General features: G+C 38.0%; 1 long non-coding RNA gene across 1 annotated transcript; it reads left to right on the forward strand.

Annotated features, from left to right (window-relative positions):
* The first annotated feature begins 6080 nt into the window (after positions 1-6080).
* LOC139622453 (uncharacterized) lies at positions 6081-10825 on the forward strand. Its single transcript, XR_011691272.1, has 3 exons — positions 6081-6414; positions 8389-8481; positions 10451-10825. It is a non-coding gene; the product is annotated as an uncharacterized lncRNA (long non-coding RNA).
* Positions 10826-12959: the final 2134 nt, after the last annotated feature.

The raw sequence follows: 12959 nt of genomic DNA on the forward strand, positions 1-12959 counted from the left end.
GCATAAGTGAAAAGAGACGTTGCTAATGTTTTATTTAGCAAACAGGCATCTCATGCCCCTGTTTATCAAAGCTAACTGCTAAGGTGTATGACCTCCAGGAACATTACAGATAAACCAGACCAGACCATGTCCTGTCACCTGACCTCGCCACTGCTCACTATTTAACATAGCATTATTATATTATTGTATGTAATATAATAATATATATGATATTATTATTATTATTATTATATAATTTAAACAATTTAAAATTAATATATTGTACAAATATGTAAATAATATTTATTATGTTGTCAAAATACCACTACACTATTGTCATGTTATTTTACACTATTTTGTTATCATATTAGATATATCATGTATATATATCACAATTACAATGACAGGATATCTTCACAATTATTATTATATATATATTTTTTTATCATTATTATTACATTCTTTCTACAATTATATTAAGGTCACATCATTCATTTCCACTATACTTTGTTCTTCACTCGCTCCGTACATGCCACCATGCCACACTCTCTACCCCATAAACCAGTTTACCCAGGGTCACAAAACACAGATACATACCCAGAGAGAAAGATGCATCTGGCCTATACATGGGTCACATGCTTGTGTCTCTTCTGGCCCAGTATACACTGCAGTTGGCCAGATTCTACTTCCACATCTGGACCAATTCTAGTGCACACATAGAAAATCTTATATAGCTGTCAGCCAACACTGAAGGATAACAGCTGTAATCTACCCAGATGTGGAGGTATCTGGGCCAGACTCGGGCCGTGGAACCGGGGTGTATACTGAGCCAGATGTTTCGTTTTGCTATCTGGGTATAATTACCTCGAATATAAACATCAAATCATGTGCACACACATTACTGAGTCATACCATACACATCATATTCTTATCATTTTTACGTCTCTATAACCCACAGCATACAGTACATGATGCACCTGCTTCATACTGTGTAATATCACATGTGCTATATGCCTCTCAACTCTGCTTATACATTTACTTACCATATTTACTTATGTCAACTTTGAGTTTATAGATTTGATAATAATTTTTTCACCTGAATGAAAATGTGTGTTGCATGATAACATATTTCTGTCACTTTGGCTGTACTTGAGAGTCACTTTATCCTCCTTGCTTTTCAGGATGTCAATATTTAAGACTAATGTAGTTTGCAATGCTGAGTACAGGAAATTATTTTTTGAGTTATCATGGTAAATCCATGAATTATTCATGTTCAGGAAGGTCTAAATGACAACGCACTCTTTAAAAGCATGTATACATGTATTTGCTTTCTGCAGAAGCAAGAATAGCCGAGGATAAATCACTTTTTTGCAGGCATTTGGCAGCGCGAGTCAAGGGTGTGACAGCTACTGTGACACAGGAAGCCTTTGTGGCGTTTTGTCTGCAATCAAGCATTTGCTTTGTGTTTTGAATTGCGAAGGTTTTTATTATACGGTGTGAGAGCTGGTGTGTTTCAGAGACTGCCACCGAGTCATGCTGTTTGCAAGTTGTTGGAATAAACATGGGATTTAGTGCATCACACGTGTATGACAGTTTAAATTTTAGGGAAGACTGAAGACTGCAGCGCTGTTGGTGACAGGCAGTCTTTATACTGTTCTGCTTACAAGTAGCAGTATTTGAAAATAAAAAAATGAAGGTGTGAATATGTTGTTCTCCTTTGTGTAACTTTTCTCCATGTGCTCCAGTTTCATCCCACAGTTAATTGACTCAGCTGGAGGAAAGACGTGTCCACCTTCCTATGAAAGTGAATCTTAAGCCCGTTCCAGACAAAGAATATGCTGAATGCTGGAAGCACTGCTGTGATCCTCTATCTGTGAATTCATGACACAAGAAAGCAGAACAAGTGCATTTAATTAGATTTGTGCCGTGCTGATTGGGTTATGGAAATGTTACTAGGTGCGATCTCGCATCGTAACTCAATGGCATTTATTCAAATATTAGAACAGCACATTAAATTGCTGTCACATTTACGTATATGATAACAAGATGCATGTATGAAAGGGGCTTGAAAGTGATTATTTATGAGTGCTAGCTGGTGAAATAACTCCTGTCTGGATTGCATCCCTGACTTACGCACAAACACCATAAAATCTCCAGAATCCTGCAACCTTGAAAAGTATGAATTACACAGAGGAAATGAAGCTGTAGTGATTGGTGATACACTGGATGCCGAAATGTGTCACTAATGCAAAGCTATTACTACCAGTGTGTAAAATAATAGAAATAACCTTTATCATAATATCACATATCCCTGTGCATCTGTGACTGTCCTGCTCCGATAAACAAAAGGGTTTGGTGCGTTCAGCTCAGCATAAACATGTTTCTTAATGCTCTACCCTGGGAAAATCAAATCCTAGCAGCAGATAATTTATTCATATCTTCCTATTTCTCCATGGCCTGGCACTGAAAATGAAGAAGAGGAGAAGACAAGAAAGGTGTTTTTTTCCCTCTCTTTTGAAAGTCCTCATTCAAAATGAATGGTCCTCTTATTCAGTGGAAAGAAGTCTGGGATAGGGACTGTCTCCCAGATGGAGATGGGCAGAGTGAGACCTCAGTCGGCCCAAGTTAAATATCTACACCTATCCTTTCTTTCTATTTCAGGCAAATCTGGAAAAGAGCATACACGCTCAGCAAACCGTCACTGGTTTAAGGTTTAAAACATGTAGACTGTGGCTGAGATGACTATTCTCTTCCGATGGTAAAAATGGTACCACAGCTGAGTTAATGTCACTCAAATTAAGATCTGTAACAATTTCTCATTACTGTATTGTCAGTGACATGCTGGTAGATCAGACTGAGAACTGTCACAACATCGTACACTGATTAATTCTGCTTTGTTCTTGGAGACACATCAAACCGTTTACACTCCTCTTCAACAGGGTTTTATCTCTGGTGCAGGGGGAAAGGAGAATAACCACACACTAAAACCTCACTCTAGTAAACTTTATCTGTGCAATGTTTCAGCTTGGCTGTGAAAGTTTGGCAACATGTCACCTACAGAGCATCAACACTAGGCTGAAATAGTGCAATATTAAAGTTTTCCAGTGGGCAGGAGGTGTTGAAAGTAACAACTAACTTCCTTCAAGCAGACTCTAATCATTCTTTTCTTCTGCTCATGTTGGTCTTTAGGTGAACAAAAACATACATTAGTTTGAACCACAGCACAAGTAAAAGGGGAAACATTCAGTGTGCAAGTTTTTCTTCAGTTCTCCAAATTTAAAGCCAAAATATGTTGCACCTATGATGTGAAACCAGCCCCCATTGGCAGTTTGACATTCATTTGCTGTGCCTTCCAAAACCATTACAAAGCTCTATTGAAAGATAAATCTGTTTTATGATGTTACAATAGATAAGGTTTCGGGGGGAAAAGGTTGGTCAGGTTAAGAAAAGATCATGGTTTTAAAATAAGTACTTATGGGGCCATGGTCTTCATGGTTACAATAAAAACCACTTCAGGTTCAGGTTTAGTAATGATTGTGGTCGTGGTTTAAAGAAAGACGAAAGAAAAAATCTGCTGGACATAGAGGACAAACAGCAGATCCCATATTAATGTGCAGTGTTTTGTTGGTCCAACCATCCTCCCTGACCATAATAATCTCATCTCACTGCCTCTTTCTCTCCTGTCATAATTACTAAATCTGCTAGACGGCTTCATCATTTGAATGTAAACGTGGTGTTTTGGGGCACTTAGTGAAAAGGCTGATGCTGTTGTTTTTCTTGGGTGGACATTTTCTTCCATAAAGATGACATAAATCAGAGAGTTGCATGGTGCTTGATGGTCTTCAATTTTGCTTTCAAAAATGACTCATATGACATTACAAAACAATTCATGAGAATTTTCTAATCTACCACCTCTGTGGTTATTGTTTGTTTGCGTTTAGACAGCTAAGATTAGGTGGTTAGGGTAAATGTAAGAGTAGTGATGTCATTGTTTGTTGTGCTCTCTTAATTAACCTCTCAAAGGCATTTAATACCATTGATCATAAAATCTTATTAAACAAGCTACAGTCTATATTTCTCAATGATGTCACACTCACCTTACAGAGAGCTGATGGTTGTTACAGCTGATGATGAGTCAGGACTCATGATCATCAGCAATGAGGTACCACAGGGATCTATTCTCGGTCCATTATTATTTATGTTGGTTATAAATAACATTATCTTCCCTAACAGGCACTTGAAATATACATTTCTATGCAGATGATACAACTTTAGATTTCCCTAACTTCACTCTAGACCAGGGTCTTGGATATCTCCAGTTCACAGACTTGTTTAAAATGCAGATAAGACCAAGAACATGGTGTTCTCTACAACCTGGGTCAGGGCATTCATGAGTGTTGGTAGGAAACAGCATGTGAACTGCTGCATCTTATCAAAGTCCGACCCCTTGTATATCCAACCATCCACTGACCGGACTTCCTCTCTAAGATGTTTTATGGCGCTATAATGACATCAGTCTCAGCTTTTTGCTTCTGAGAAAGAACAGTCATTATATACATGACAACAAGAGATCAACAACAGCATGAGCATTACCCAGAGGAAATTTTGCTGTCTTTTCTTTGTCTCACAGAAATAAATCAGCTCTTACTTGGAGATTATTGAATTCTGACCTGTTTCTCTTAAACCCCCTTTAGGAGAAGTAAGGAGCAAAATAAGGTAAGATCTAAGAAATCAATCCTGTCCAGGAGAAACACACGAAAGCAGGAGATCTTTCACAATTTCAGGTGTTGTGCAGGTTTTTTTAATTAATTAAGTTTTCTTAAGGGTCTTACTGTTGTCTTAAGAGCTGATTATTTCCAACATGTAAAGATCAGAACAGTGAGAAAAAAAAGAGTATCTTAAATTGAAGATTAAGAAATATGAAAAATTGGCAAAGTCTTTTATTAATGTTAAAGTAAGATCAATTATATCTAGGAGAAATAGCCTAGCCATTGAATTTGCCAATATGTGAATCTGCCAAAGTTAGAGCAGTTTTGGTTGGGAACATGCGTCACATGTCACATACTTCTCAGCACCAGGCAAATTTAGCTACATTTGAATCAAAATCTGAAGATACTTGCTCACAACGATAATCCACAGCATTAAAATCAGTTAACATTTATAATGTTGTGGCTGATCAGTTTATGTTGTATATCAAATGTGATGAAACCACACCTACACACTCCTGATGAAACAGTAGCAGAATGAAAATGTCAAAGTACCCAAAGATGTATTTTTATTTAACTTTAACCTGATGGCTGATTATTGAGTGATGACTATATAATGTAATTCAATGTTTTTCTGGTGCAGACGGTCTCAGCATAGTAGTCTCCACCACATACATACATTCAGACATAGGGTTTGAATGATGCACAGTAAAAACAAAAAAAGAACATGTTCATTCCTCAATTTCTGTGTTCCGAAAGAGCATCTATTACTGTGAATGCATAAATTGCTCTGTATACCACAAACACAAACACGCAACATATAGAGACACATATAATGACAATGGCACGATGCTGAGTTGTGTTTGTAGCTGTGAATAATTCATAAAGCTTGTAGATTTAATGATGTGTGCATCATTGTGGATGGAGTATTCCTGGTCAGCCGAGATCCCAAGCCCTGTCTGAATCAGAAGCAGAATACCTAACAAGATTGGCAGGCTGAGGATACCAGCATTTTGATCCGTGTGTGCGTGTGTGTAAGTCTGTGTTTCTGTGTGTGTGTGTGTGTGTGTGTGTGTGTGTGTGTGTTGCACTAGGGAGTGGTCCTAAGATCACAGGGCGAAGGCCGCAAGCAAAATGCATCTTTAATTCCGACGCTGTTTATCTTTCCTCCTGTTAGAAGTGCAAAAGTCTGTATGATGGAGAAAACCTCAGCAATAATTACACTCAATTTCAGTTGATGCACTGAGGAAATAGCTCTTGGAAAATCCTGAAAACAATCTCTAACACCCTCAGAGAAGAGTGTTTACATCAAAGAGGCATCAATAATTCCTCGCTGAGACTAATTTCCTACAGGTTAAACTTGTGTTTGTCCCTGAAAAGCTTAGTAGGGGTGGTACAAGGTAAATCGTGAAAGTAAACCATGTCCAAGTGTTTGAGATATTAGGTAATTTTCTTCACTAGCTTATTTAAAGGCATGCAATCTTTGCAACACCAAAACATTCTTTAAATCTTTTTTTTCTCTGTCTATACAGGCAGCAGTGAGGAAGGAGCGCAAGGGCTGAAGCTGCTGTAGCTATTACTGGATTTACGCTGCATTTGCATGAGCCTTTTCCACACTACATTAGGCAGAAAGTGGAGACAGACCTAATAATGAGAGCCCCTTCTTTTCCTACAGTGATGAGCTAATTTCAGCCATTACCCTTGAGAAATCTTCTTTATTACTTTTAGGGTGAGTTTGCTGAGCAGGCATGCTCCTCTTCACTCACATCCTACCGCAGGATTCAAACACTTTGACTCTTGGCAACTTACCAGGGAAAGCACAATGGCACAGGTTACCAACATAGATGATGTCATCAGGGTTAACTTGGTTTGGACTTGGCCTGCCTTAGGCTGGATGTGTGGTGTTTGAAAGACCAGGATGTTTACCAGGTAGGGAGTGTTCAATGAAAGATGGCACTATGGGAAATTTAGGATCCAGTGTATTTTGAGCTTCTACAATATAAGAGACTAAAAGTCATTTTCGCCTCTGTGGCATCGATTTTGATGATTTTTTTTTTTTATATTTCTCTCACATGAAAGTATTATAAATTGCAAATGAAATAGCAAATTATAGTAAGCTGCCAAATTTTGGATTTTACTTTATGCATGGTTATTCTAAAAAATACCACACCGTAACCTACCAATTATGTATGAAAAGGAATTGAGGGAACCTTCAACAGCTAAAATGTTGCTCCAGTTATTTCCATAATAACAACACTTCAAGGTTGGACTCAAGTGTGCAGCTACGGTGTTGTCAGTGAGGTTTGGAGAAGGATTCTTTGTTTCAGCTCGTGATAGTCCTCTTTATTTGAGCAAAACACCAACACCCAAGTTCACACAGACACATAAGCACAAAGAAACAAGTTTTTCCAGGAGATGGTTTTGCAATTACAATAAATACCAGCGGCCCAGTGGTTCAAAGGCTACAAACACAGGTAAGGATGGTTATGAGTCATAAATTCAGCCTTTAGAATAATTGGTTCTAAGAATTCCAGAAAATGACGGACACCTGCGGTAGACACACGCCCCAGGACAAGTCTTAGGCAGCGAGCAACCCAGAAATGAACCTTATTATTATTATTATTATTATTCAGCTCAGAGGTAGGTAAGTCATTACGCTGTGGCACTATAACAGCTGAGTGACAGCATCATTTACCAGTATACTGTGAACATCTGATGTGTTGTATTTGCATGCTGATGTGTGAAACACATTTCTTCTGTGGCGATGTTTTATTCTCTCACTGGTGACAGCTGTTCTGTCTTCAGCAGAAGGACAGTCGACGTGGAGATGGAGCTGATGGGAATGGAACCAAAATTACTGCTTGATTAATGGAATCAGTTCTATAAACAGACTTCTAAATTGACAGATTAAACTAATCTTAACCGTTGATTGAATGTAATGGAAACTAATGAGATCCACAGACACACTTATCTTTAGTCACTGTGTGCAATGTTAAGTTTAATGTTTAATAATTGCATCATTACATGCCATCTGTTATTGCTAATGGAAATCAAAAGGGTTTTAAATTCTTAGTTGTATAACAAACACTAGAACTAAAAACCTTGTAATTCCTCAAAAGCCGCTCTTCAGACAGGATTAGTTTAGCAAGTACTCCCCCCACCCCACCAAATGGGGATGATTGTAAGGGCCTGTGATTGACAGGGGCCACAGAAATGATTACTAAATTATTAGGTAATTTCTTTTCAGTATTTAATTATTAACCTATGATCATTAATAGAATACTTTATTTTTCTTCTCCTGTTTTGGCCAAAAGTAAAAATCTAGAGAGCTCAGAGTTTATTTGCATGAAGTGGTTCGGCCTGTAGCCTAACCAGATGCTAGTGAAACTGGGCTAGCAGTGAAGTGTATGTGCATGTCTCAGCCTCCTAAAGAAAAATTTGGCTTCTAAAAATGGAGGGAAATTATAAAAAGAAAGGAAAAATAAAACTGGGGGCAGCAGTACATCACACAGTTTTTCTCAAAGGCTGTGGTCTGTGAGTGGTGTAAATGAATCTGTTATCTTAGTTTAGTGAAACTTTTGCTCCACTAACATAAGCTACAGAAAATTTGAGTTTACATTTCACTCCTCTTTTAGCCGATATTTTATCTTTTACAGAACTATTCATACTTTAACCAGTTGTCCTCACTCCTGCCTGGTTCCAGATCCAACAGATGTAGCTTCAGGCTCAGCAGCCCTGTGTCCCCGTCCCCATTACACCACCAATGAACCAGCCCCACTCCCAACTGAAGAAGGAGGTGAGCACCACTGTGTTGAATTACAAGTAATTTGGCTTAACTGCAGGGGTCTATGGGAAAAAAGGAAAATATGTATTAATATAATCTGGACAGTTTGATGCATTGAGTGACTCAGTTTGTATTAAAGTGACAGCCAATGTTAAAATAATAATCATCATCATCATTTGCAAATGAGATCTTAGTACAGAAAAGATCAAATATAATAACAATATGAAATAGTAATGATAATAACAGATAAAATAATATAAAATATGTATTACTGTAAAACTGTAAACTATAAAACAGCAGAGATCTGAGTAATACATCCATATAGATAAAATGACAAATCACATATACATATATACGTGCATTTTAATTTGAATTATAGTTCATTTAAGTCAACAAAATGGTAGTAACTGAACTTTTGTGATGATGGTTATGATATATTAATAATTTTCAGAGAATTTTTAATACAACATTTTCATTCAAATTACATTCACGGCCTTTAGCACATTTCTCATAGAGGGTATCAGTCTTGCATCAAATACTGATATTGTACTGTACGCAGCATTGCACAGTCTGCACAGTGTTATATTTTCAGGGGTGGCGTGGCCTGTGGTGGTAGTGGGGCCCAATGGGATATCTCCTCATGGGGCCCAAAATCCCTGGTGGTGCCCCTCAGAGGCTGGGTGATGTAATCTTTGCCAGACCACGTCTGCAATTTCCATCCTGTCTGAATCTGTGGTAGCAGCTATTTTTATGGCCTGCTCATACCCACACCAGTAAAACTTCTGTCCCTGCCTTCTTTATGATGTGCAGTGAAAATAACTTGTAGAAATACGAGTCCAGGTCAAACTGACATCTCTGAGATTGTTGCAAAACATTGGGTCATTTTCTTTGGAAAAGCACTTCTTCTGTATGGTAACGGACCATCTCCTCAAACTGCTATTGGCAGCAGATTTCAGAGCTGCACCAGAGTCTCAACTCTGGCCTGGTGGCGACTCTTTCTATTTGTCTTCCTGCAAATATAACATTTGATGTCCTGGAGTAACAACTATTGTCCTGCAAACTCTGAACAGGATTTAAGGCTGGAGGACAGAATTGCATGATGTCTGAAGTTACATGTGCACAGTACTGTGAATTTATCTGATAAAGCACATAAAGGTAGAATTTAGTATTTCTAAAGCCTATTATTTTTCTTTGATTTGATCTTTTCATGCACCCAGTTTCCCCACGTTTTACTTGGAAGTTGACTTTCAGAGGAAACAGAATTACTTTGGGGGTTTTAATGACTCTAGACAGCGATTTGATCAAGATTAATTCAAGGCATGCAGCGGACTTTTATGAGGTTTGAAGCTATTTAATCTCATAATGCTTTCTACACAATGTTCAGTAAACAGATATGCTTGTTATTAAAAATACCATTACTTGCCATCTTCTCGCCTTAATTTGACCTGTCATCGAATGGCCCAGCGGAGGCCTAACAAATGGTTGTGGACAGCTTAATGCCTGTCAGACTGAGCCAGAGATGTAATTATTCCACTTAAATAGCGTATTGCAGTTGCATTAAAGTCATAATAGACTACAGGAGAGGCCGCCTTGTCATGCATTAAGATCAGATAAATACAGTTAGACAGCGCACAAGAGGTTAGTGTTGTTTATCAGTCCCTCTGCTCAGAGGCCTCGTGTCACAGCAGCATCCATTCTTCTGATTTCAGCCAATAGAACATAGTTCATTCAGTGATCAAGTTTATTGGAAATGCATTAAAAAGCCACAAATGAAGGAATATTTATGGCGGGGGTTTCGATTATTTGTGTGAAGAACTGCAGCATTTTCTTTATCCTGTGTGTCTGTATCAATGTGATGTTTTGTTCTTGGTTTTGTTGAGTACAGTATATTCATGCATGTTGTTGCATTGAGCAAAATGATAAAATTCCAATAAACAAATCTGACAACACTAACTGTTACATTTTCTGTTCTTTTCCACAGGTTGATTTGTGCAGGAAATCGACCACACTGCTTAACAGCACAACAGAAAACAGTGAGAAAAAGACTCTTTTCTACCATCACAAACAAAGCTGAAGGTGTCTGAGCTGTTTTGTCACTGTGGTACAGTCTGTGGTGGAAGTGGTGGTTAGAGAAATCCTGCTCGCTCTATATTGTTTTCCAAAGTCCAATAGAAAACAAATCCCTCTGAGAGGAGGCAGTGTCTTCTTTGAGACAGAAGGAAACAATGGTGTCCTTGTTGTAGTCTTGATTAAATATTAAATAATTGTGAAAAAGGTGACTTAAAGCATGAGACAGAATATGTTTAAGTTTCCAGTATTTAACAAACACTATGTCTTTTTGTTGCCTAAAACTAGGGTTGAATGATATGCAAAAAATAAAAATAAATTTAAAAAAAACTTTGGCAGATCGATATGAGTCATGATTTCAGTTGTAATAGACATTTTTGCATTTCATTTTCACTGAAAAACATGTAAAAATGATGATGATGATGATGTGATATTTGTTGGGTCTTGTACTAAACACATATGTTTCTTTACATCTGGAGAATGTTGTGATTTTGATAATATGTCGATTAATTGTTCATCTGCATCTAAAACTAACCAGATGCAGGATTGATGACATGAACCCTGGTTTCCTGCGTGGTGCTCACCCACCATCCACCTCGACCTACAACTTGTGTGTAATGCAAACATGTGGCACTGCATTTAATCTTAACAAATGAAATCCAGGCAAGAGTTATGTTTCTCTCAAATGTATTTGGCAAAAGAAGAAAAAAACAAACGTAAGACAGGTTTGATTTGTAGCACGACTATACACTGTCCTATCCTGTGCCAGTTATCATATCACTGTGCTTCAGGCTTCCTCAAAATATGAAATCCATCCAATTATACGATCCAGTTGCAGAACAGGACTAATGTGTTTTCACCTTGAAATCATGTGACAGAGTAACACAATGCAAACGTGTGTGTCCTCCTGTGTCAGGCAGTTTTGGAGGTAGGGTTGTTATGTATGTATACATCAGCTGATAACTGACTTGGAAATAAAAGACTTCCCGTCATTGCACGCAGTGTAATTATATGTGTAGCTGTAAAGTGGGCAACACAGCCAGTAACACAGCCTTTGATTATTAAAAATAAAAAGCTAATGAGATTTTGCAAGCAAATATCCATTTAATGGGTCACTCAGGACACGGGATGAGACCTGGAAGGGACAGAAACTGTCATGATGCTCATCACACAGGACAAGACAGAGACTGATCAGAGCAGCAGATGAACTAACTCTAAACTATAAGGCTATAATATTCATCCTGAGATAGTGGGTAAAAAAAGAAGTTATTCCACTGTGTAATTCCATTTTGTGTTTTAGGGGTAGTAGATTATTATTAGATCCAGTTATGAACTGACCTTCATGTTATTAAACTTTATTGGCAGTTCTCTGTGGTAATATAGGAGCTTATTTATCGACAGCAGTGGGCATGCTGGGAGGAGCAGAGGTGTGAGGGTGTTAGAGGTAAATATTTGACTTTCTATGTTTGCACTGTTTGTTGACAATTGTGAGTTCGGTATACCAAGCACTCCATGTGCAGGGTCCTCTCTTCCTCCGCGCTCCTCATCTGCCTATCCATCATTTCTCATGCCAGTCCCTCACTCTGCCTGTCAGTGTCCTCTCCTACTCCATAAATACGACCCTGTAAACACACCTCTGCATTCCTGACATATTCACTCTATAGGACCTGGTGTGTTTTCAAAGTGTGCGTCTGCAGGTGTGTGTGTGTGTGTGTGTGTGTGTGTAGGTGTAGATAAGACAGCAATGTGGGAGTGGTTTGATTAACACTTGAGGAGCAGAAATTTGTCATTCATTAGCACAGACACTAGAGCAGTATTAATTGGATACATGCAATCCCACAGGAATCAGGCTGCAGACGCTCATCGGATGTGATTTAATTTTCACGCTGTTGAAAATAAGTCTTAGCATGTTTTAACCCCCCACACCCCACACCCCCACCAAGAGACATTCATCTGTGTCACTTTTATTTCCCAGTATATTTTTAACATGGTTATCACTATCACTATTATCACTCATATTTCCAATATCATCTGTTAATGATTGCTCACAGCCAAGGTGATGGAGTCAGATGTAAGGATGTGATGAAAGTATGATTTCATCACAGACTTCAAGGTAAGAAAGTCATTTTAGCTCCTTTGCTATGATTTCAAGAGGGCATCCATATTTTTTGTTTTATAAATCAATATCTTTGATTAATAAAATATATAGAATTTTTTTCATAATGAAAAACTGCCAAGATTTATGTTTGTTTAGAAAACATCATAGATAAATTGATAAAATCTACATTTGAGCCTTTATTTCTGCTTCATTCATATTTGCAGGCTGCCACATTTCAGCTAAAAGCTCAAAGAGGTCGGGGGTCACATGCATGCCTGAATATCTGGCAACTCAATTAAAAAAAACTCAACAGGGGTGAAATGTA

Source organism: Trachinotus anak, unplaced genomic scaffold (genome assembly GCF_046630095.1).
Source record: "Trachinotus anak isolate AG129_WGS33_773 ecotype Australia unplaced genomic scaffold, CSIRO_AGI_Tana_v1 ptg000007l, whole genome shotgun sequence".
Taxonomy (NCBI): Eukaryota; Metazoa; Chordata; class Actinopteri; order Carangiformes; family Carangidae; genus Trachinotus; species Trachinotus anak.